The 22,617-nt window shown below is 45.5% G+C and overlaps 3 long non-coding RNA genes across 5 annotated transcripts; all 3 read right to left on the bottom strand.

Annotated features, from left to right (window-relative positions):
- Positions 1-5,931: 5,931 nt before the first annotated feature.
- Positions 5,932-6,717, bottom strand: LOC131269235 (uncharacterized). Of its 2 annotated transcripts, none has more exons than XR_009178989.1 (4): positions 6,619-6,717; positions 6,478-6,551; positions 6,280-6,414; positions 5,932-6,229 (listed from the first exon to the last, which is right to left on the bottom strand). It is a non-coding gene; the product is annotated as an uncharacterized LOC131269235 (long non-coding RNA). The 2 variants fall into 2 exon arrangements; XR_009178990.1 differs by having other exon boundaries at positions 5,932-6,213.
- Positions 6,718-9,516: 2,799 nt separating this feature from the next.
- Positions 9,517-10,853, bottom strand: LOC131269240 (uncharacterized). Its single transcript, XR_009178991.1, has 3 exons — positions 10,746-10,853; positions 10,299-10,684; positions 9,517-10,230 (listed from the first exon to the last, which is right to left on the bottom strand). It is a non-coding gene; the product is annotated as an uncharacterized LOC131269240 (long non-coding RNA).
- Positions 10,854-19,085: 8,232 nt separating this feature from the next.
- Positions 19,086-20,234, bottom strand: LOC131269294 (uncharacterized). Of its 2 annotated transcripts, none has more exons than XR_009179003.1 (5): positions 20,157-20,234; positions 19,812-19,913; positions 19,676-19,749; positions 19,476-19,612; positions 19,086-19,425 (listed from the first exon to the last, which is right to left on the bottom strand). It is a non-coding gene; the product is annotated as an uncharacterized LOC131269294 (long non-coding RNA). The 2 variants fall into 2 exon arrangements; XR_009179004.1 differs by having other exon boundaries at positions 19,086-19,409.
- Positions 20,235-22,617: the final 2,383 nt, after the last annotated feature.

The raw sequence follows: 22,617 nt of genomic DNA, 5'->3' as shown, positions 1-22,617 counted from the left end.
TCGGAGAAGTGTTTCGAAAACAAAGCGCGCTTGGCCAGCAGGTCGGCGCGTACTTAGTGAACGGGCGAGTGTCCTAGTGTGAGTGAAGGCAGGATCACCTGATCATCGTGCACAAATCCCGTCTACAAGTGGCGGTTGGGAAGCTTCTGCCCGCGGTCATCCTGTTATGTCACATACAGGATGAGTGCGAACGAGGGCAGCAATAATCCCCTGGGCGCGGCGATGAAGGACATTGGTGCTTTCTTCGGTAGAAGCTCCAAAGTCCAGCGAACGCCACCAGCGGACGCGGAGAGTAAAATGGGGAGTAAAACGGCAGAGGAGGCTGCGTCGATCTCCCAGGCGGGAACGCCGGTGGCCAGACCCCCAAGGGAGCAGGTTGTTAGTAGGGGCAACGAGGGCAGGCTTGTGGAGGCGCTGGAGACGGCAAAAGCCCTCCACGAGTTTGCAAAGGACAGAAACAATGTCCACAAAGATATTAAAAGAATGGCAGTGCAAATAGTGGCGGCGCTAACTGCCTATCATCGTGAACGCGTCGTGAACGAGCAGTTAGAGGGGGGCACCAAAGAAAGTGCAGTAGTGATGGGTGCTACCAGCTGGAATGGATCGGTTGCTCCGACTCCAGATCCGACTCCGATCGGCACGGTCAAGAGATCGCGGGCACTAAGATCTCCCGAGGAAGTCACTGAAATCAGCAAGAGGCCCAAAGGAGGTGGGGTCCCGGTGGAGGCGGCAGATGGGTGGCAAACGCAGAATAACCGCAAGAAAAAGAAAAAAGCAACCTCAGTGAAGGGAAATGAAGCGGAGAAAAATCCCAGCGTGGTGAGACACAAAAGTGACGCTATCCTGGTGGACGCAAAGGAAGCGAAGTCGTACGCGGACATTTTGCGTCGAGTGAAGTGCGACCCTGAGCTGAAAAGCTTAGGGGAGAACGTAAACCGGGTGAGGCGCACCCAGAAAAATGAGCTCCTCATTGAGCTGAAGAGAGGGGTGCATGCGTCCGACCTCAAGTGCCAGGAAGCGCTGCAAAAGTCGGTGGGGGACGCTGGGCAGGTAAAGATGCTCAGCCAGTTAGAAACCATTGAGTGCCGCAACATTGATGAGGTGACTTCGGCCGAAGATATAGTGGAGGCCCTAAAAACTCAAGTAGGCATCGAGGAGGCGCAGCTACAAGTGAAGATGCGGATGGCATTTGGAGGAATGCAGAAGGCAACCATCAAAGTGGCATCTAGCACTGCGGTCAAGATCTTGGCCGTGGGCAAGATTAGGGTAGGTTGGACGGTATGCCCACTACGCTTGGTCGCAAGGCCAAAAGAGTGCTTTAAATGCTGGGGCACTGGTCATCAACAGTGGAACTGCAAGGGGCCTGACCGGTCGAACACATGCATGCGGTGTGGAGAAGATGGACACCGAGCAAGGAGCTGCAACAAGGAGCAGAAATGCGTTCTCTGCCCACCTGATGGGTGCAACCATCGCATGAGAGGACCAGACTGTAAGGCGCGCCTGTAATGGCTAAACACATGGAGATGATCCAGCTAAACCTCAACCACTGCGAGGTTGCTCAGCAGGTACTATGGCAGACGATGGTAGATGAGAAGGTGGACGTGGCGCTACTGTCGGAGCCGTATCAGGTGCCTGCTGGGGACGGAGCTTGGGTCGTGGACAAGACCGGAAAGGCAACGATTCTGGCCGGGGGTAGGTACCCTATACAGGAGGTAATCTGCAGTGACCAGGAAGGGTTTGTCGTTGCGATGATAAATTCGGTGGTGTGCTGCAGCGTTTACGCTCCCCCCAGTTGGTCGCTGGAAAAGTTCGAGGACCTCCTCAACGCACTGTCGCTGGAGTTGGCAGGAAGAAGGGCAGTGATAGTCGGGGCGACTTCAACGCTTGGTCGGTGGAGTGGGGCAGCAAGTCCACAAGTCAGCGAGGAACGAGTGTTGCTGAATGCTTCGCGATGATGGACCTTCAGCTGCTCAACGACGGCGTGACAAGCACCTTCCGGCGGAATGGCAGATCATCGGTGGTAGACGTAACCTTCTGCAGCCAGCGGTTCGCAGCAGGAGCAGATTGGAGAGTGCTGGAGGACGATACCCTCAGTGACCACCAAGCCATTCGCTTCTCGGTGGGACATGCACGTGGTCCACCAGAAAACGGATATGGGGTCGCTCGAGGATGGAAGACACAGTGCTTCCACTCCGACACTTTCCTGGCGGCTTTAAGCCTAGGTAGCTTTGGCAACACACCAACCAGTGCCGCTAAACTGGTCAGCGTCTTATCGGACGCGTGTGATGCCACAATGCCTAGGAGGAAGTCGCCAAACTCAAAGCGTCGGCCGAAATACTGGTGGAACCAAGCCATCAAGCAGCTATGGACGGCGTGCACCACGGCCCGCAGAAAGGTGCAGAGAGCCCGCTCCGAAGCTCGTCGGGAGGAACTAAAGCTGGCCTACAAAGCTGCCAGATCGGCCCTGAAAAGGGAGATTAAGGACAGCAAGAGGCGGTGCTTCCTTGACCTCTGTCGCGAAGCCGAGAGAAACGTGTGGGGTAACGCGTACAGAGTCGTCATGGACAAGCTGAAGGCGCAGCAATCCCCGCCAGAAAGATGCCCAACTAGGCTTCGGAGCATCATCGAGGAGCTGTTCCCGCAGCACGACCCCTCGACCCGGGTCCCATCGTCACCATCAGTCCGAGAGCTGTTAGGGGAGGTAGTAGTGCCTGTGACCAACGAAGAGGTGCTGGACGCGGCTAGGCTGATGAAGTTGGAGAAAGCTCCGGGACCAGACGGGATCCCAAACGTGGCGCTGAAGGTTGCAGTCCAGGAGTATCCGGAGGTGTTCAGGGAGTCGTTCCAGCGGTTTCTGGATACGGGAGAGTTTCCAGCGATATGGAAGAGGCAGAAGCTGGTTCTCCTGCCGAAGCCAGGGAAAGGTGTGAGAGGACCTTCCTCATTCAGACCTCTGGGGCTACTGGACACTACCGGTAAGCTGCTGGAAAGGATAATTTTGAGCCGCCTTAGCGCTTTCACAGAGTGCGAAGGTGGGCTCTCTGATCGGCAGTTTGGCTTCCGCAAGGGGAGATCTACGGTGGACGCAATTCTGGCGGTAGTGGGGAAGGCGAGAGCAGCATACGAGAGGAAGAGGGCTGGAGACCGTTGCTGCGGAATCATCACGATCGACGTGAAGAACGCCTTCAACAGTGCCAGCTGGGAGGCGATCGGCTTAGCTCTGCGCAGGCACAACGTTCCCGAGTACCTGTGCAGGATTCTCGCGAGTTACCTCAGCCAGCGTCGCCTAGTCTACGACACAGAGCGGGGCCAGGAGTCCATGGCCATAACTGCAGGTGTTCCACAGGGCTCCATTCTGGGGCCTACCCTCTGGAACATTATGTATGACGGGCTGCTGGAACTCGACCTCCCTAAAGGCACAGAACTCATCGGCTTCGCCGATGACATCGCCTTGACTGTGCTTGGGGAGGACGCAGCCGAAGTGGAAATCCTTGCGGCCGAGGCCTGTAGTAGGATAGAGTCGTGGATGAGGCAGCACAGGCTCGGAATTGCTCACCACAAAACCGAGTATCTACTGGTGAGCAGCCACAAGCAGAGGCAGTCTTCGTCTATCTGGATGGGTGATTCCCAGATCATCGCGCAGCGGCAGCTGAAGTACCTGGGAGTGATGCTGGACGACCGGCTTTCCTTCAGGCACACGTCGAGTATGCCTGTGAGAGGGCAACGCGATCTGCAGCAGCTATCTCGCGCATCATGCTGAATACCGCAGGACCCAGAAGCAGTAAACGCCGCCTTCTAGCGACGGTGGCTACGTCAGCGTTACGGTACGCGGCACCAGTGTGGGCAGGTGCCCTGAGCGCCACAACTTACCAGGAGAGGATTGGAAGGGTGCATAGGCTACTTGCTATACGGGTAACCTGTGCATACCGGACGATATCCTTGGATGCAGTCGCGGTGATTGTAGGGATGGTGCCTACGTACTTGTTGGTGGAGGAGGACGCTGAGTGCTATCGACGGAAGGCGGCAGGAGGTGGCAGCTCCAGTGCGGTGAGACCAGCGGTTCAGCAGGAGACGATGCGGAAGTGGCAAAGCAGATGAGACAGTTCTGGCAGGGGACGATGGACACACACCCTTATCCCAGACCTCGCGTCGTGGGTAGGGAGGAAACACGGAGAGATTGACTTTAACATCACGCAGTTTCTCTCCGGCCATGGGTGTTTCAAGTCCTACCTGCACCGGTTCGAGCATGCCAGCGCCCCGTGGTGTTCCTGGTGCAGCAAGGTGGTGGAGGACGCAGAACATGTCCTGTTTGTTTGTCCGCGTTTCCGCGAGGAACGCGTCGAGATGGTGCAGAGCTGCGGAGTGGTGCTGACGGCGAGAAACCTCACGCAAGTGATGTGTGCTTCGGAGGAAAGCTGGGTGGCAGTTGGTGCTGGAATGCGGGCGATTGCGACGAAGCTGCAGATAAGGTGGAGAGAGGAGCAGAGGCTGGCCCGTGTTGGGCATTGACGACGGATTGGAGCCACTAACCAATCGCTAGCCGTGTGCGGGAGCACAACCCCCCCTGGAAGTAAAGCCTTGCGGCAGTTCCCAGGGGATGAGGTCGAGGAGAGGTTTTAGTGGGTAAAAGCCCCACACTACCCTAGTGTGTGGGGTGTCTTACTAAAGATTTCCTCTTCGCGTAACAAATTAAAAAAAAAAAAAAAAAAAAAAAAATACTCTATGGTAAAGACTGTCCCCAACGCAGAGCTGACCACCGCACATTCATATGAAGGATTACGCTGCAAAGTTAATCCAGGATCAGAAGTTTTAGTAAAAAATAAAACCAAAATGAACGCTCCGACCTGGATCGCAAAAGCAGACGGTGACAGTCAGTCCAAGTAAATGCAAGCTTCAATTGCTTCCTCCTGATAGTGAATAAAACGATTATTTCTCAAGAGAAAAATACCGAATCTATTGCTGAGCAAACTGTTCCAAAGTAGCAAGTGTTCTTCCATGAGCCTAAAGCCAAACGATTGCGTTGAATGAAACATCGAACAAAGGAATGCTCGTTGGAGTGACAAAAAGCAGAACAAACAAACAGCAGAACAAACATCCCAGGAACATCTTTTAGGAATAATGCTTTCCAAATACGATGAGCTGAACACAGGGATAGATGATTTGTTTGTCTGTGTCCGCTTCATGCTATAACCACGTACTACAGACTTTCCCAGGAACAGCTATAACTCGCTGTCACCATATATCTAAGATAACTGCGAAAAAAAGTTGAAAACAACTCGCGGTCGCGGACTGTTCGATGCGAAGGATTTTCTCATCGTGGCAAGTGGAACTTGGCGATAAGTTGTTTGTCGGAATTTATAAGTCAGTTGCTTGATACAAACCAACCCACCAGCAACAAAGTAACGCTGGAAGATTGGTATGATCACGCATTGCAATAAATAAATCATAATCATGGTGATAGTCAGTGAAGTTCTTATCCAAGAGAAAATAAACGAACCTACAGCAGAACGGAGTGTGGGAGACTGAGAAGTTTCCATCATGTCACCGAATTGAAATAAAGAAAATAATCATGTTAAAGCGATGCAAAGAGCATTGCTCACGACGACAGAGCTAAATGAAACGTCGTTTCACCATTAATTCAAGGAAAGCCAAGAAATAGCTAAATGACCAATGAATGATTTCCTTATGTTATGCAAAAGACAGTGTCGCTATTGGAAACCTAATTTCCCTCTTTCAACAATTGGGATTTAAAGTGTGTCACATTGAAATTAAAGTTCGACCAGCAACAAAGTTACGCTGGAAGAATGTGTTGATCCGGCATAGGAAAAACTAAATCTGGGAAGAAAGCTGCTCAGTTCCAGGTTACTGGTTACGCCTGAGCCCCTCAAGCGCTTCAAGCATTCACAAGTAACAAGTAATAAGGTAAGCGCTTCAGATCAGATAAACCGTTGCATATAGACGAAGGTCCTCAAAACCAAAGGTAATGCAATAGCACACGTGTTTTGCAAGCTGTGGATGTCACATGACGCAAACAATGCTGAACCGGCTCTATCCTATTAACTTTCTATCTTAAAATACCTGGTTTCTGGTAAGGCTATACCGTTACTGCAAACAGATGGTAATGTTTCTTGTCTACTCGACCCTGATGATTCTAGTGATCGCTGTACTGTGCTTGTAGATCTCGTTATGCAATGTTCAGTCGTCAGATGCATTCTTAGAATAGAACAGACTTTTGAAACGTTGCAGGTTAAGACTATCAACATTATTTTAAATCATTACCTTTATCAGCGAAGAAGGCCTAAAATCGGTGTTGTTCGGATGAAACTGCTTAAATGGTGCAGCTGCACTGAGTTCAGGTTGATAGAGGAACAGCGAAGCAGAATTTGCAGCTGTTATACGACGACTTCAATCAACCTGAAAGAAAAACTCGATCTCAGCTTTGCTGTTTTCACTTGAAGCCAAAATTTAGTTACTTACCGTGAACGCTGATGAACTCGAGATGTAATTCTGGATGTTAATAAACAGTTCATTATTCCAACTGCTCCTTCCAGCTAAAACAAGTGAATAGAAAGAAATAAATTGAGGCACAACAAATCATTTTGGTGTAAGGTGATTTACCATTATTTGAGCTGCATTATTCGATAAATCGCTTAGTAGACTATAGTGAATATACGAACGAAGGAAAAGTATCGCTTCAATAATGTACACAGCATTAACACTGAAAAACAGACTTGAACAATTATGAAATGCACTTCAACGAGAGAAATAATTGTTTGACAAGCATAACAAACTTGCTTACCTTTCATGTCGAAACTGATTTATCCTAAGTAAAACTTGTAGTGGTTGTGAAGACAGGTGTACAACAGCTCTTAGATTTAAATGTTTCGTCCACCTGAAATAAATGAAAAGTGTTAAATCAAGTTTTTTTATATTCTTAAGTAATGCATTTATTGTTATTTACCTTTATTTATTCTGCACTATCTTATTTGTCGTTTAGTAGGTTGTAGCTATTTTGCAGAAAGAAGATATTCATAGTTCGAGTTATTTACACACCGCAGAAGCTGAAAGAAATGTTTGAACAATAATGAACCATACTTTCTAGAGACCAATTATTATTACACAAATCATTGGAGAATTATTTACCTGTCTGGTTGAAATTGATCCAACCTATGTTAATTTGCAGTCCCGTTGAGGTCTGATGACAGTTATCGCCGTCATAAATACACAGCGTTGAAACTGGAGAACAGAGTTGATAGAAGTTGAAATACAATATGTCAAGTGGAAAAAGCAACTAGCAAAGTACCTGTAAAATGCGACGCATTTGATTTATTGCTCGCAGATTCGGTCAGATTTCTCTTCAGTAGCAATCTGCCGCCCCTTCCCTGTTAGCATACGACACGTCAACATCGGGAACCGGGTCTACTTAAGTAAACCCGTTTACCGTCGGTGACCTATCGTACCCCAGCTGGCACTGCGTGGAAGTAGGGATAGGAGTTGCTGAACGTCAGTTCAGCTTTGCCAGCCAAAAATTTTGTTTGCAATCTGTGCAGTTTTATTTCAAACTTTGTGTAGATACATTACATCTGACATTTAACTTTCTTCAAAGTGACATATGCATTTGGACGTTTATATTGGCCTTACAAAAAATAGACTTCCTTGCTACGTGGAAACTATGCAACGAACTTATTTGATTGAGTTGGAAAATGTGAAAATTATTATATTCGTGTCGAAATTTTGATACACAACACAGCGAATCATTGTTACTTTCCAATGGAATTTTCCGAAGTCATTTTGATTGTTCTTTTTAAGTGCAACGACAAAATCAATACCGGATAAAACAATTTCGAGTCATACCAACGATTTAATAATTTGTCAACTCGCTGGAGGCTGAATCCTTCCGGCGGAGCGTTCAAACTTGTAATATGGCACATACTTTCTTCCATCTTTGTTGTCTTGTACACGAGCTAGAGTCGACATTCGATCGACATTCAAAGCGTTACTTAAAAGTAAAACGTATCATAAAATACACACGCGTGCTATCCTAGAAAAACCCCTGGAAGCTATATATCAGTTTAGATGGACTGTATATATCAAAGAAGATATCCGGGAATGCACGTGGAACGGAAGAAACTGGGGCCATCACACCTAATGGATCGCCGCATTTTATGATACAGTTGCCGGATTTTCACCAGCAGCGGCATGCATAACGTTATTCATCGTAATCTCACTCGTACTTGTCTAGTGCAGTCTATTCTAGTCGCAGAGCAACGCGTTTGCTTAGAGCCGAAAATCAGCTTTTACGGAGCTTCTTACTTAGAGGTAGACATTTTCAATACTGTACAAGTATTGAATTGAAAGTATACAAAGCAACGCGTTTACTTAGAGCCGAAAATCAGCTTTTACGGAGCTTCTTACTTAGAGGTAGACATTTTCAATACTGTCCATCGTGCTGTCCGAGGGTTAACTCTATCCCTCTATCTATCTATTCGTAAGGTTTCACAAACAGAAAATATATCAAAGGAGTTCCCAGGGGTTGCTCGTGAAAGTGTTTAGGGCTATTTAACGCAAATGCTTGCCGCTTTTTATAATACAGTAGCTGGGTCTAAACCAGCAGCGGCATGAGTTACGCTACTAAGCGCAGTAAATCATAATATTCTGGTGAAGTTATCATAGCCGTAGGTACTCAGTTTCAAATGTTACAAATGACTGACGCTAGTACCTTAGTCTAAATCACAATTATCTAGTGAAGTTATTACACCTTTTACCGCCTTCTAGTGTGATGGACAAGGCTACTAATAGCCTCCGTTCAACCTAACCTTTTGTTGAATGGATTAGTGATTCGAGCAGAGTTCGCGAACCATTTTGGAGCAGAAAAAGTTAGTCAATTTTGGTGGATACCACGAAACCTTTGCGCGAACCTTTTGACAGATTCCGTATGCATTGACCATTTGTTTACAATGCTTACTTTGATTTGAAGCAACTCTTTGAACTAAAGCGATCACAAAAGGATCATAAAAATGATTGCCGCTAAATGGAGCGCAAACGGACTAATAGGTGCGGCCAACGCGCTAAGCGTGTCCTCATTATTTTAGATGGGTGTGGCATCTTCTTAATACTGTGGACGGAGTTGCTCAACAACGCTTGCATTAACTTAATTGCTCCGACGATCGTATTAATAGGCTGGTCGGAGTCACTTATAGCCTTGACCGTCGCGCTAAATTGTGGTAAAAGGTGTAAAGCAATAGGTACTTCGTTACAACTGTTGGACTAGTAGACAATGGCGTTTCGTTCCTCATCCCATTTGACAGCCATATTCGGCTCATCAATGCTGTACAAAGGTTTGTGGAACTTTGCCATTTGAGAGTATACATAATCAAATACTGTTGGTAGAGTAATCGGGTGCCATCTTTCCAACGGGAAACATGGCTCCCGCAGACTATTCGTGGACTATGACTAGCGTTATACGCAGCTTTGGTTTCCGCACTTTGTGTTGCAATTGCTGGATTTACTGCAGATGCGTTATAACTTTTATTAGTTACTTTTCTGTAACCTAACTCCTACTCATCTAAAGATCGTTTTGCATCCTCCCGTACTTACTTCTAGGACTTATTGATGACGATAATCTTAATGCATTGTAATGGTGTGTAAGGCGTGCTAATAGCAATGTCAGACCCATCTTACTGGATAAGAGTGTATAACAGTTGCGTCATAAAGCAACGCTTTCTTCTTAGACTTTAACTTAAGTAAGTTGTCCAAAGTGAAATGAAAGAGGAAAGGTTGCTTGCTTAATACTTTGTCGACAAGGGAACGAACATACCCGTCCTCATTCGACTGAACGCTGATTGTCGTGCGGCGCTCCCACGAGCAGCACGCGCATGTGTGTGACAACAGCAAGTGTTGGGTAACAAGCGCCCGACAATAAAGTGTAAAGGTAGACACGTCTGGTTGTTAAATCAGATTGAATAAGTCGTTGCAACTCAAAGAAATCAATCAAACCGAATGGTAGCACAATGACTTACGTGTTGCTTAGCTGTTGTTGTTTTCTGAAGTCTACTTTTCTAATATGAGCTCGGTCAAACCAAACTAATCTCATTCACGTTCTGAAGCAGCTGTCCCCCTTTGTCCTGGTCAGGCATATGGACGATCAATCCAAAGGTTCCCTCGCATGTCGTATGCATCAGCGATCGGATGTTGAATCTGATTTTGCAAGCCGGTAGTGTATAAGACATCCTGTTGAAAGTATATGAAGTTGACAATTATGTTGTGTAAATCCTCAGCCTTTTCATGGTGCTTATTACCTGTCATATGCGTAGCTAGCAGCTTAAATTAATGCTAGTCCTCCAGGGCGATGTATCTACCATGGTGAAGTTCTCCGTTAGCATGCGACTCACTGACATTGGAAGCCGTTTCTACTCTAGATAAGCCACGTTCAAACTCACTTTACACTTTTTTCCTGTTGTGCTATTCAATGTAAGAAAAGTTTGATCAGATGTTGTACGAATCCAAGCACCTTATGCAGTACCTTTCTTAAGCGTAGCTAGATGATTAACTTGATACTTATCTAGCTCGCAAAATTGATTGATATAAATTGAAGAACTTAATATTTGTCTTTCGGGAACTATAATGATGCAGTTGTATGGCGCTGGCCCGATCGTGTTGAGCTTCCGAGGAACTGATGCTGAAGCTATAGGTGAAACCACCACAAAACTTTAAGTTCAACCATCACTGTGAGTGGGGCCACCTACCTTAATGATCCATTCCCATTTATAGAGTGTCTAAATCCTCCTGTCATCGACCAGAATGTTGTCAAACAGAAGGAAACAGCAAACTGCCGTTCCTTCCCAGTCAGACGAAAGCACGTCAATATCGGAAGCATCAGGGGATATGTCAACTTGAGCTCAGAGTCGCCCGGATCTATGGTCACATTGTACAACAATCGCTACTGCAAGTAAGAGAAGTTTAATGTTTTGTTCTGTAGACGCTCTTTCTCTAACTCCGGTATCACCTTTCATAAGCGTAGCTAGCTGCTTAATGTTCTGCTAGTCTTCTTGCGTGTGATAGCTTCAAAGTAATTGCATTAATTACGCACTATAATGCAGATGATATCGACTAGATGAACCGTCATCTGCCGCCCCTTCCCTGTTAGCATACGATACGCCAACATCGGGAACCGAGTCTACTTAAGTAAACCCGTTTACCGACGGTGACCTATCGTACCCCAGCTGGCACTGCGTGGAAGTAGGGATAGGAGTTGCTGGACAGAAGTCCAGCTTTGCCAGCCAAAAATTGTGTTTGCGAACTGTGTAATTTTATTTAAAATTTGTTTCAGAACCTTCTTAATTGACAAAATACAAATCTGACGTTAGCTTTTATCCTCTCCGGATGTTTTGTGGAGTGAGAGATGTCTCAGAGATTCTGCTTTAATCTTGGAAGTATATAGGTTTGATTTGGATTCCCAATATGTTTTTGAATCCTTTTCACAAATATTATAGACTTATCTCCTACATCATGAAACATGTTCGAAGCGTATTTACAAGCTTGATAAGAAAACTATATTGTTACAAATTACTTTTCGTATTACATTGTGTTACATGTCGTACTTCACTCATTGCTCCTTTTTTAACTCTCTTCGTCACATTCTCTTACATCTATCTGTAAGGATATTTTATACATCTGTTGTTGATTTCTAGTTGGACTATGTCGATTATTTGTAATCTGCTATTTTATTATATACACACAAAGAATATAAGGATATTTTCTCTACTTCCAAAGGATCATCAAGTCTTTCATCCTTAAATAAACCTTCTTTACTTTCAAATTATCTATCAGATCTCGCAAGCTATCACTTTCTCTGTTATTGAATGAGGCCGTTCGCTTGGTTGAATGTAAATTGGATGGCAATACTTGCACATGTTTCTACAGACAACAGGTTAGAGGATTGACTAAACACATCGAGCATCCGACTGATTGATGCCCTGCATAATCAACCTGGCTCTTGCGTTTGAATGCAACGACTTATCAAATCAGAGGCTTACAGTTCTCTCGTGTTATAGATAATAAGGCTGAGCAAAAGTGTACACTTGCGTAAAGCGCGTACTAGTTAAATAGAAATAGTCATACTTAACAGTCTTCGGTACACTAAAACCTAACCTAGTTTAAGATACTTGAAGAACTTGATTTGAAATAAGAATAGTAGAATATGAGGCAACACTCTAGGGAACTCTTGTATTTTGGAGCAATCCAGCTGACAAACATTTCTTTCGCTTATAAACATTCGCGAACGCGACGCATCAAAGCGAAGACATGGAAGACAAAGTCGAAATCGAAGTAAACAATAAGAGTAATCGACAGACGGGTTCATTCTCCAATCCATTCTGCTGTTATACGATAATTAAACCTCCTATAGCATCGTGTTGTCCAGACGACGGAGACTTTTTCCTTAGATCCAGCAGGTTATCCTTGCTGGATGGTACCGCGACCAAATTCGAACATTTAAGGTCATGTTGAGCATCAACGAGAAAATATAGCAAACACAAACTTCAATGACACAGAGTACGAAAGTGAGGCCAAGGAGGTTTTCTGGGAACAGCTATCGCTGCCAGAGACACCGCTTGAGGTCAACCCATTTGAATGACCAATGAACGATTTCCTAATGTTTTGTAAAAGACATCGATGACGGAAAAGACAATCCAAATCGAATCGTGATAACGAATGATTATATAAACAATCTAATGAAATACACATCGCAAGTATCCATTTAATTCCCACGCGCGCAGACAATTAACAATCATCCGATCCACGGCGAAGTAAACAAAACAAACTGTGGCGCAGCCCTAGCCGACCAAGCAAGCAACCGACCAAGCAAATACAGCCCAGCCGATGTGTCAAGACTACGGTATATCACACATCACGAGGGATCCAGTTTGCGCTACTAAGCCAACACCATGCTCTCACTACGAACAACCAGCAGACAGTGCAGAAAACTATCTAAACCGGGATGGAGTATATATACGGCGCGAACATGGTTAATTTTCTTTTCTAAGAGACTAGAAAGAGCCGAAAGTAGCCACAAGGCCGAAAGCCTCACTTACCACTACTACTACTACTACAGATATAAACTGTATGTTTGGAGAATTAAAAATGATTAGTCCGAACTTTCGGGATACGCCCAATGAGTTGTAAGAATAGTTATATAGTTGATATAAAATAACTCCCCAGCAGCAAAGTTACGCTGGAGTGTTGTAGTCGAGTGGATTTGTGAAAAATCAATCCGAAAAAGAACGTTTGTTCAAGCGTCTATAGCGACGACTCACACAAGATGAGTAACAAACTTTTTACAAACTACTCCAGGAAAAACAATATAACAGTTAGAAAACGCGATGCAGAGAGTCCATCCTGCAAATTGCCAATGGTAGATGAAGCGTCATTGCACCGATCTGGCGTTTGCATGGAAAACTCGCATTCGTTCGAGGAAAGCCATGAAATAGTACAAACTTTCAAGCCAACCCATTTGAAAAGCCATATTAAAATGACCAATGAACGACTTTTTAATGTTTTGCAAAAGACAGCGATGACGGAAAAGACAATCCAAACGATCAGGTAAAGATTCAGTTAACACACCACGTCGTGATAACGAATGATTATATAAACAATCTAATGAAATACACATCGCAAGTATCCTTTTAATTCCCACGCGTGCAGACAATTAACAATCATCCGATCCACGACGAAGTAAACAAAACAAACTGTGGCGCAGCCCTTGCCGACCAAGCAAGCAACTGACCAAGCAAATACAGCCCAGCCGATGTCTCACTACGAACAACCAGCAGACAGTGATGAAACAGATATAAACTGTATGTTTGGAGAACTAAAAATTATTAGACCGAACTTTCGGGATACGCCCAATGAGTTGTAAGAATAATTATATAGTTGATATAAAATAACTCCCCAGCAGCAAAGTTACGCTGGAGTGTTGTAGTCGAGTGGATTTGTGAAAAATCAATCCGAAAAAGAACGTTAGTTCAAGCGTTTATAGCGACGACTTACACAAGATGAGTAACAAACTTATTGTAAACTACTCAAGGAAAAACGGTATAACAGTTAGAAAACGCGATGCAGAGAGTCCATCCTGCAAATTGCCAATGGTAGATGAAGCGTCATTGCACCGATCTTACGTTTGCATGGATAACTCGCATTCGTATGAGGAAAGCCAAGAAATGGTACACATTTTCCGGTCATTCCATTTGAAAGGCTATAATGTAATGACCAATGAATGATTTCTTGATGTTTTGTAAGCAACATTAGAGCGAAGAAAAACTCTTCTTAAACGATTCTAAAGCGAGATGTCCGATCACGCACATACTCATTAATCAATCTAAGATCTCTAAGCCATCACTTGGATGGCATACGACACATATTACTTTCAATACTCTATAGTAAAGACTGTCCCCAACGCAGAGCTGACCACCGCACATTCATATGAAAGATTACGCTGCAAAGTTAACACGTTAAGCGCTATGCCCAAAATGCACTGCTTTCCGTTCTGCCAGCGATTCGTAGAAACGCCGGCCTACCCAACGGGCTCTGTCGGCCCGAGCAGACCGACGCCGGCTTACGGGGAAGAACACTGTCGGCCCCACGGGGCCGACGTAGCGCTTAACGTGTTAATCAGAAGTTTTAGTAAAAAATAAAACCAAAATGAACGCTCCGACCTGGATCGCAAAAGCAGACGGTGACAGTCAGTCCAAGTAAATGCAAGCTTCAATAGCTTCCTCCTTATAGTGAATAAAACGATTATTTCTCAAGAGAAAAATACCGAATCTATTGCTGAGCAAACTGTTCCAAAGTAGCAAGTGTTCTTCCATGAGCCTAAAGCCAAACGATTGCGTTGAATGAAACATCGAACAAAGGAATGCTCGTTGGAGTGACAAAAAGCAGAACAAACAAACAGCAGAACAAACATCCCAGGAACATCTTTTAGGAATAATGCTTTCCAAATACGATGAGCTGAACACAGGGATAGATGATTTGTTTGTCTGTGTCCGCTTCATGCTATAACCACGTACTACAGACTTTCCCAGGAACAGCTATAACTCGCTGTCACCATATATCTAAGATAACTGCGAAAAAAAGTTGAAAACAACTCGCGGTCGCGGACTGTTCGATGCGAAGGATTTTCTCATCGTGGCAAGTGGAACTTGGCGATAAGTTGTGTTGCGATTAGATTTATCACAACACCGTCGCTGTCAGCGGTACCAGCAGTCAATGTGACAGCGCAGCGGCCCATGCAGCAGCGATGGAGCTTAGACCACGAAGGGGATAAAAGGGCTGCGCGAGCCATCATAACTCTCTTCGCGATAAAGTTGGTGTGATAGAAAGTCGGAATAAAAGCACTAATTTTGTGGTTTTTTTCACCGGAAAGCTCCGACAAAACTTATTTCAACTTACTTCAAATATCACTACCAACATTCCACAAAATTAGTGGGTGTGGAACCAACATTCCACAAAATTATTGTGTGACGATTGTGGAAATACCATTCCACAAAATTATTGTGATTAGAGCAACTTTCACAACTAGCTTCACAAAACGCAATTCGTACGGTGCTGTAAATCCAGCGGGTGTGCATCGCGTATTTGGTACGTTTTCAAGTGAAGCTAGAACAATTCGAACGGTGCTGTAAAATCCAGCGGGTGTGCATCGCGAATTAAAGTTTCGTACAGCTGACCGTGAGTTAAAAGTGTCGCGATTTCGTACGGTGTTATAAAACCGGTGGGTGTACGCCGCGAATCGTTCGTTCTACAATTGCGTGAGTGCAATGGAGGACACACGGAACAAAACGACACTAAACTACACGGACTTCGAAGAAAGTGGGAGCGCGGTAGCATCGTCGTCCGCTAAACTCACCATCATGGAACGTGAGTTGAATCTAGCGCGAAAACGTCTCGCGCTGGAACGAGAAGCGTTCGAGATCGAAATCTCGCAAAGGGAGTTGGAGTTTGAGGAGCACGTCATCGCGCTCGAGAGAAGGATGGCCCAACGGGAGCCGTCCAAACTCCAAACTGCAATGGGTGTGCAACCTGCCAAACAGGCGATGGCGCAGGGCCACCCATCAAAACACTACACAGCTCCGGGTGCGCGGCCAGCCGATTTCGCGATGGCGCAGAGCGACCCGTTGAGCCACTACATTGCTCCGGGTGCGCGGCCAGCCGATTTCGCGATGGCGCAGAGCGACCCGTTGAGCCACCACACTGCTCCGGGAACGCGGCCATCCGATTTCGCGATGGCAACGAGAGACCCGTCGAGCCACCACACTGCTCCGGGAACGCGGCCATCCGATTTCGCGATGGCGCCGAGCGGCCCGTCGAGCCACTGCACTGCCGCCGAATCTACGATGGCGCCAAGCGGCCCGCCGAGGGTTCACCTCGCTTCGGGTAAACGACCTGTCGCAAGTCATGGCGCGGCAACATCAACGACCCCAGACCCCAACGACCGAAGCTTGCCCCACGCACTGAGGATCACGGTTGATCGTTCGACCCGGCCAGGAAGCGTCCAGGTACACCAATCGCAGGATTTTGCGCGATGTTCCGATGATTTTGACTATCCCCGAGTCGAATGGAGGCAGCTCAGCATCGGAGACCGGCACGAGACGATGACGGGTCCGGCAACGGAGAGCGGTGGGCCGTCGAGCACCGCAGGCGAGACGCGTGAGAGCGCGATGGGGACGAGATCGACGAGCGATGGAGGCGCGATGGCGGATGGGTGCAACACGCATTGCGGAAATGCGCAAGTGGCCAGCGAGTGTCACACCTTGGCACTTGCACACGGGCTGGAGTTTACCCACGACTCGGACAGGAAGGATGACCCCGTCGCCGAGGAAACCGTAAGCCATCGCGAGGAAACCGTAAACAAGGGTCAGTTTGTTTATGGTCCACTCGTCGTCACTGATAACCCAGAGATATTCGTAAACAAGGGATGCGAATACACTCACACCACTACCGCAGTCACCGATCGAGGACGCGCACTCGAGAACTGGAACCCGCACTTGCACGGCAACGACACTGTTTTTCGGTGTGTATCGGTTGAAATGTATGATGCTGATGGACGAAAGGTCAACCCATCCGAGCATTTCAATCAGGGGACATCATTGCCATACGATGATCGTCCGTTGAGGTTGGTCAGGGATCCGGATCAATTGCGCCTGCAGTGGACGGGAGATGGAGTGAGACAGGACGTACACTCCGTTGGATTGAAGGCGAGTGTTTCGGGTGTGCTGTCATCAACAAAGGCGTATGCACTGCCGAAAATCCTCACGGTGCAAAGCGTTTCACTTCGCAGACGATCCGTTTACGTTGAAGGGTCGCCGAAACAATCGAAACGCACAGCGTTTTATGATCGAGCGACGCTCGATGTCAGTAACTGCCGCTTAGGTACGGTAGTTACTAAAAAAGAAGGAGAATTAAAGTTGGTTGCGGAAGGGCCCCGACTGGGTTGTACGATGTACGGACCCACACAGTTGAGCCCTACCAGCTCTCCGCAATGCTTCTACAGCATCCGCTGCTACGAGGGAAAAAAAGAAGAGGGAGACAACGTTGCCATGAAAAGATGTGCCACAGAAGCGACCGTGCTTCAACGGATGGGTCTTCGCCGTAAACGGACGGAGGAGTTGCCGTCAACGATGTGTAATCTGAAAATTATCGATTGTATTATCAATTTCAGGACATCAACACACATACCGACCAAGATCGACTCCTTACCCATCACACCCGATAATGTTTTCCTGATGTCAGCAGCGTTTCAACGTCATCGCAAGAACAGCAACAACCGACAAAGGTGTCGGGTGCGAAGGCCACCAACGCGCATAAAATCGAGCAGCGGTGGTGGCAGAAGAAACGGCTCGGACGGAACCAGGCCCAGAGCGGTGCTCATCTTTTGGCGGCTTGACTCGTGCATTTCGTCTAGTAGACCGACAGCTGAGGCGCATCTGGGCAGCCAACCGATAGGATTTATCCCCTTCGTGGTCTAAGCTCCATCGCTGCTGCATGGGCCGCTGCGCTGTCACATTGACTGCTGGTACCGCTGACAGCGACGGTGTTGTGATAAATCTAATCGCAACATTCCCCCGGCCAGTGGCAAAACAAAGTGTTGCCACTCCACTGTCCGTCCTGCTGTCGGCTAGCAAAAAATAAACCTCGTGGTTCGATGTGTAGTGCTGCGTCTTTCGTGGCGGACCACAGGCAGACACCGCTATTCGTCGCTACGGCCGCTTGTACCTGTTCATCGCAGGCCACGATGGTCTTCTCGTCCTTTGGCCTGCTACCATGAGGTAAGCTACCACCAATGGCAACTACTACATCTCCCTTCCTAGTAGATTTTGTCGGCGCGAGCCATCATAACTCTCTTCGCGATAAAGTTGGTGTGATAGAAAGTCGGAATAAAAGCACTAATTTTGTGGTTTTTTTCACCGGAAAGCTCCGACAAAACTTATTTCAACTTACTTCAAATATCACTACCAACAAGTTGTTTGTCACAATTTATTAGTCAGTTGCTTGATACAAACTAACCCACCAGCAACAAAGTAACGCTGGAAGATTGGTATGATCACGCATTGCAATAAATAAATCATAATCATGGTGATAGTCAGTGAAGTTCTTATCCAAGAGAAAATAAACGAACCTACAGCAGAACGGAGTGTGGGAGACTGAGAAGGTTCCATCATGTCACCGAATTGAAATAAAGAAAATAATCATGTTAAAGCGATGCAAAGAGCATTGCTCACGACGACAGAGCTAAATGAAACGTCGTTTCACCATTAATTCAAGGAAAGCCAAGAAATAGCTAAATGACCAATGAATGATTTCCTAATGTTATGCAAAAGACAGTGTCGCTGTTGGAAACCTAATTTCCCTCTTTCAACAATTGGGATTTAAAGTGTGTCACATTGAAATTAAAGTTCGACCAGCAACAAAGTTACGCTGGAAGAATGTGTTGATCCGGCATAGGAAAAACTAAATCCAGCATGAAAGCTGCTCAATCCAAGGGCAAGATATCCACCAATGGAATAAACCACAACTGGTTACGCCTGAGCCCCTCAAGCGCTTCAAACATCCACAAGTAACAAGTAATAAGGTAAGCGCTTCTGATCAGATAAACCGTTGCATATAGACGAAGGCCCTCAAAACCAAAGGTAACGCAATAGCATACGTTTTTGCAAGCTGTGGATGTCACATGACGCCAACCATGCTGAACCGGCTCTATCCTATTAACTTTCTATCTTAAAATACCTGGTTTCGGGTAAGGCTATACCGTTACTGCAAACAGAGTTTCTTGTCTACTCGACCCTGATGATTCTAGTGATCGCTGTACTGTGCTTGTAGATCTCGTTATGCAATGTTCAGTCGTCAGATGCATTCTTAGAATAGAACAGACTTTTGAAACGTTGCAGGTTAAGACTATCAACATTATTTTAAATCATTACCTTTATCAGCGAAGAAGGCCTGAAAACGGTGTTGTTCGGATGAAAGTGCTTAAATCAGGTGCAGCTGCACTGAGTTCAGGTTGATAGAGGAACAGCGAAGCAGAATTTGCAGCTGTTATACGACGACTTCAATCAACCTGAAAGAAAAACTCGATCTCAGCTTTGCTGTTTTCACTTGAAGCCAAAATTTAGTTACTTACCGTGAACGCTGATGAACTCGAGATGTAATTCTGGATATTAATAAACAGTTTATTATTCCAACTGCTCCTTCCAGCTAAAACAAGTGAATAGAAAGGAATAAATTGAGGCACAACAAATCATTTTAGGGTGATTTACCATTATTTGAGCTGCATTATCCGATTGATCGCTTAGTAGACTATAGTGAATATGCGAGCGAATTAAAACTATCGCTTCAATAATGTTAACGCTGCATTAACGCTGCAAAATAGACTTGAACAATTATGAAATGCACTTCAACGAGAGAAATAATTGATTGACAAGCACAACAAACTTGCTTACCTTTCATGTCGAAACTGATTTATCCTAAGTAAAACTTGTAGTGGTTGTGAAGACAGGTGTACAACAGCTCTTAGATTTAAATGTTTCGTCCACCTGAAATAAATGAAAAGTGTTAAATCATGTTTTTTTATATTCCTAAGTAATGCATTTATTGTTATTTACCTTTATTTATTCTGCACTATCTTATTTGTCGTTTAGTAGGATGTAGCTATTTTGCAGCAAGAAGATATTCATAGTTCGAGTTATTTACACACCGCAGAAGCTGAAAGACATATTTGAACAATAATGAACCATACTTTCTAGAGACCAATTATTATTACACAAATCATTGGAGAATTATTTACCTGTCTGGTTGAAATTGATCCAACCTATCAATGTTTGCTGTCACGGTGAGGTCTGATGACAGTTATCGCCGTCATAAATACACAGCGTTGAAACTGGAGAACATAATTGATAGAAGTTGAAATGCAATATGTCAAGTAGAAAAAGCAACGTGCAAAGTACCTTTAAAATGCGACGCATTCGATGTGTTGCTCGCAGATCCGGTCAGATTTCTCTTCAGTAGCAATCTGCCGCCCCTTCCCTGTTAGCATACGACACGTCAACATCGGGAACCGGGTCTACTTAAGTATACCCGTTTACCGTCGGTGACCTATCGTACCCCAGCTGGCACTGCGTGGAAGTAGGGATAGGAGTTGCTGGACAGAAGTCCAGCTTTGCCAGCCAAAAATTGTGTTTGCGAACTGTGTCGTTTTATTTAAAAGCTATGGTGGAAAACATTACGTATGTGTCACGTCATAACGTGAGTGTCACGAATGGAAACAAGGTCCCACTAGTCAATTTAGCCGTTACCATACAAGTTTTCCCACCCCCGATCCCTCTTGGCCCATACTTCGGCCTTTGCACACAACATGTCGAGTATGCCATCTCTTTTTAGCGTGCAGCTCGTCATCGTCTGTCCCGCTCATCTGTATAAATCAACGTTCTGTTGGATCCAACCCGGGTGGTATAAACGTAACTTCCCGTATTTGGACACAGCGATTCAAAAATGTGTCTGTGTTAGTGGAACCGTGCGTGGAAAAAAAGTCAGTGAGCAAATGACAAGTTCGAGAAGCCGGATCAGTATCACAACAAGAAGTGAGTTGAACACACGCGAACGCGTCTAATCGTGGTAATTGTTTTAGTTTCTCCTCGTCTTTTATTTCTTTTAGTGATTCCAGAACATCTTCAGTTCGATGGAGACACTCAACTGTAAAAAGTAAGGAAAGCAGCATCTCAGGAAGCCGACAAAGCGACCGGGGAAACTACATCCGAGGTAGCAAAGTCGGAGTCGGAAGTTCCGACGCAATCGGTGTCGCCAATCCTAGAAGAATCCTAATAAAAGAGTATTATACGTGAGTATTTGTGAAAAAAAGTGTAAAAGTGTTCCAATATGTTTTGAGTGTTAAATAAATGTTTCATATCGTTTGCTATTTGTGTCTGACATTTTTTTTTGCGCCTTCAACCGAAAGAAATCATTTATCACTACTACATACATAAATTCCATGGTTCGCACCAACACATGCATAGATCTGGGCTGTACGTTCTCACTTACACACGCTCATAAGCCCGTGGCTCAAACTCCTGACTTTTCCTAACTTCTCCTAAATTTTGTATGGCCGAAATCGAGGTGACACCAAATTAGGAGTTTGCATACAAGTTTTTGCCTACCCACAAAAACTACAAGTTTTTGCCTACCCACTAGGCAAAAACTTGCATGCAAACTCCTAATTTGGTGTCACCTCGATTTCGGCCATACAAAATTTAGGAGAAGTTAGGAAAAGTCAGGAGTTTGAGCCACGGGCTTATGAGCGTGTGTAAGTGAGGACGTACAGCCCAGATCTATGCATGTGTTGGTGCGAACCATGGAATTTATGTATGTAGTAGTGATAAATGATTTCTTTCCATTGAAGCCGCAAAAAAAAATGTCAGATACAAATAGCTAAAATTATGAAACATTTATTTAACACTCAAAACATATTGGAACACTTTTACACTTTTTTTCACAAATACTCACGTATAATACTCTTTTATAAGGATTCTTCTAGGATTGGCGACACCGATTGCGTCGGAACTTCCGACTCCGACTTTGCCACCTCGGATGTAGTTTCCCCGGTCGCTTTGTCGGCTTCCTGAGATGCTGCTTTCCTTACTTTTTACAGTTGAGTGTCTCCATCGAACTGAAGATGTTCTGGAATCACTAAAAGAAATTAAAGACCAGGAGAAACTAAAACAATTACCACGATTAGATTTGCGTTCGCGTGTGTTCAACTCACTTCTTGTTGTGATACTGATCCGGCTTCTCGAACTTGTCATTTTCCACTGAATTTCAACGCACGGTTCCACTAACACAGACAAATTTTTGAATCGCTGTGTCCAGACACGGGAAGTAACGTTTATACCACCCGGGTTGGATCCGACAGAACGTTGATTTATACAGATGAGCGGGACAGACGATGACGAGCTACACGCTAAAAAGAGATGGCATACTCGACATCTTGTGTGCAAAGACCGAAGTATGGGCCAAGAGGGATCGGGGGTGGGAAAACTTGTATGGTAACGGCTAAATTGACTAGTGGGTAGT

The sequence above is a fragment of the Anopheles coustani genome, chromosome X, assembly GCF_943734705.1.
Source record: "Anopheles coustani chromosome X, idAnoCousDA_361_x.2, whole genome shotgun sequence".
Classification (NCBI taxonomy): Eukaryota; Metazoa; Arthropoda; class Insecta; order Diptera; family Culicidae; genus Anopheles; species Anopheles coustani.
This window is presented reverse-complemented; position numbering and strand designations above follow the sequence as displayed.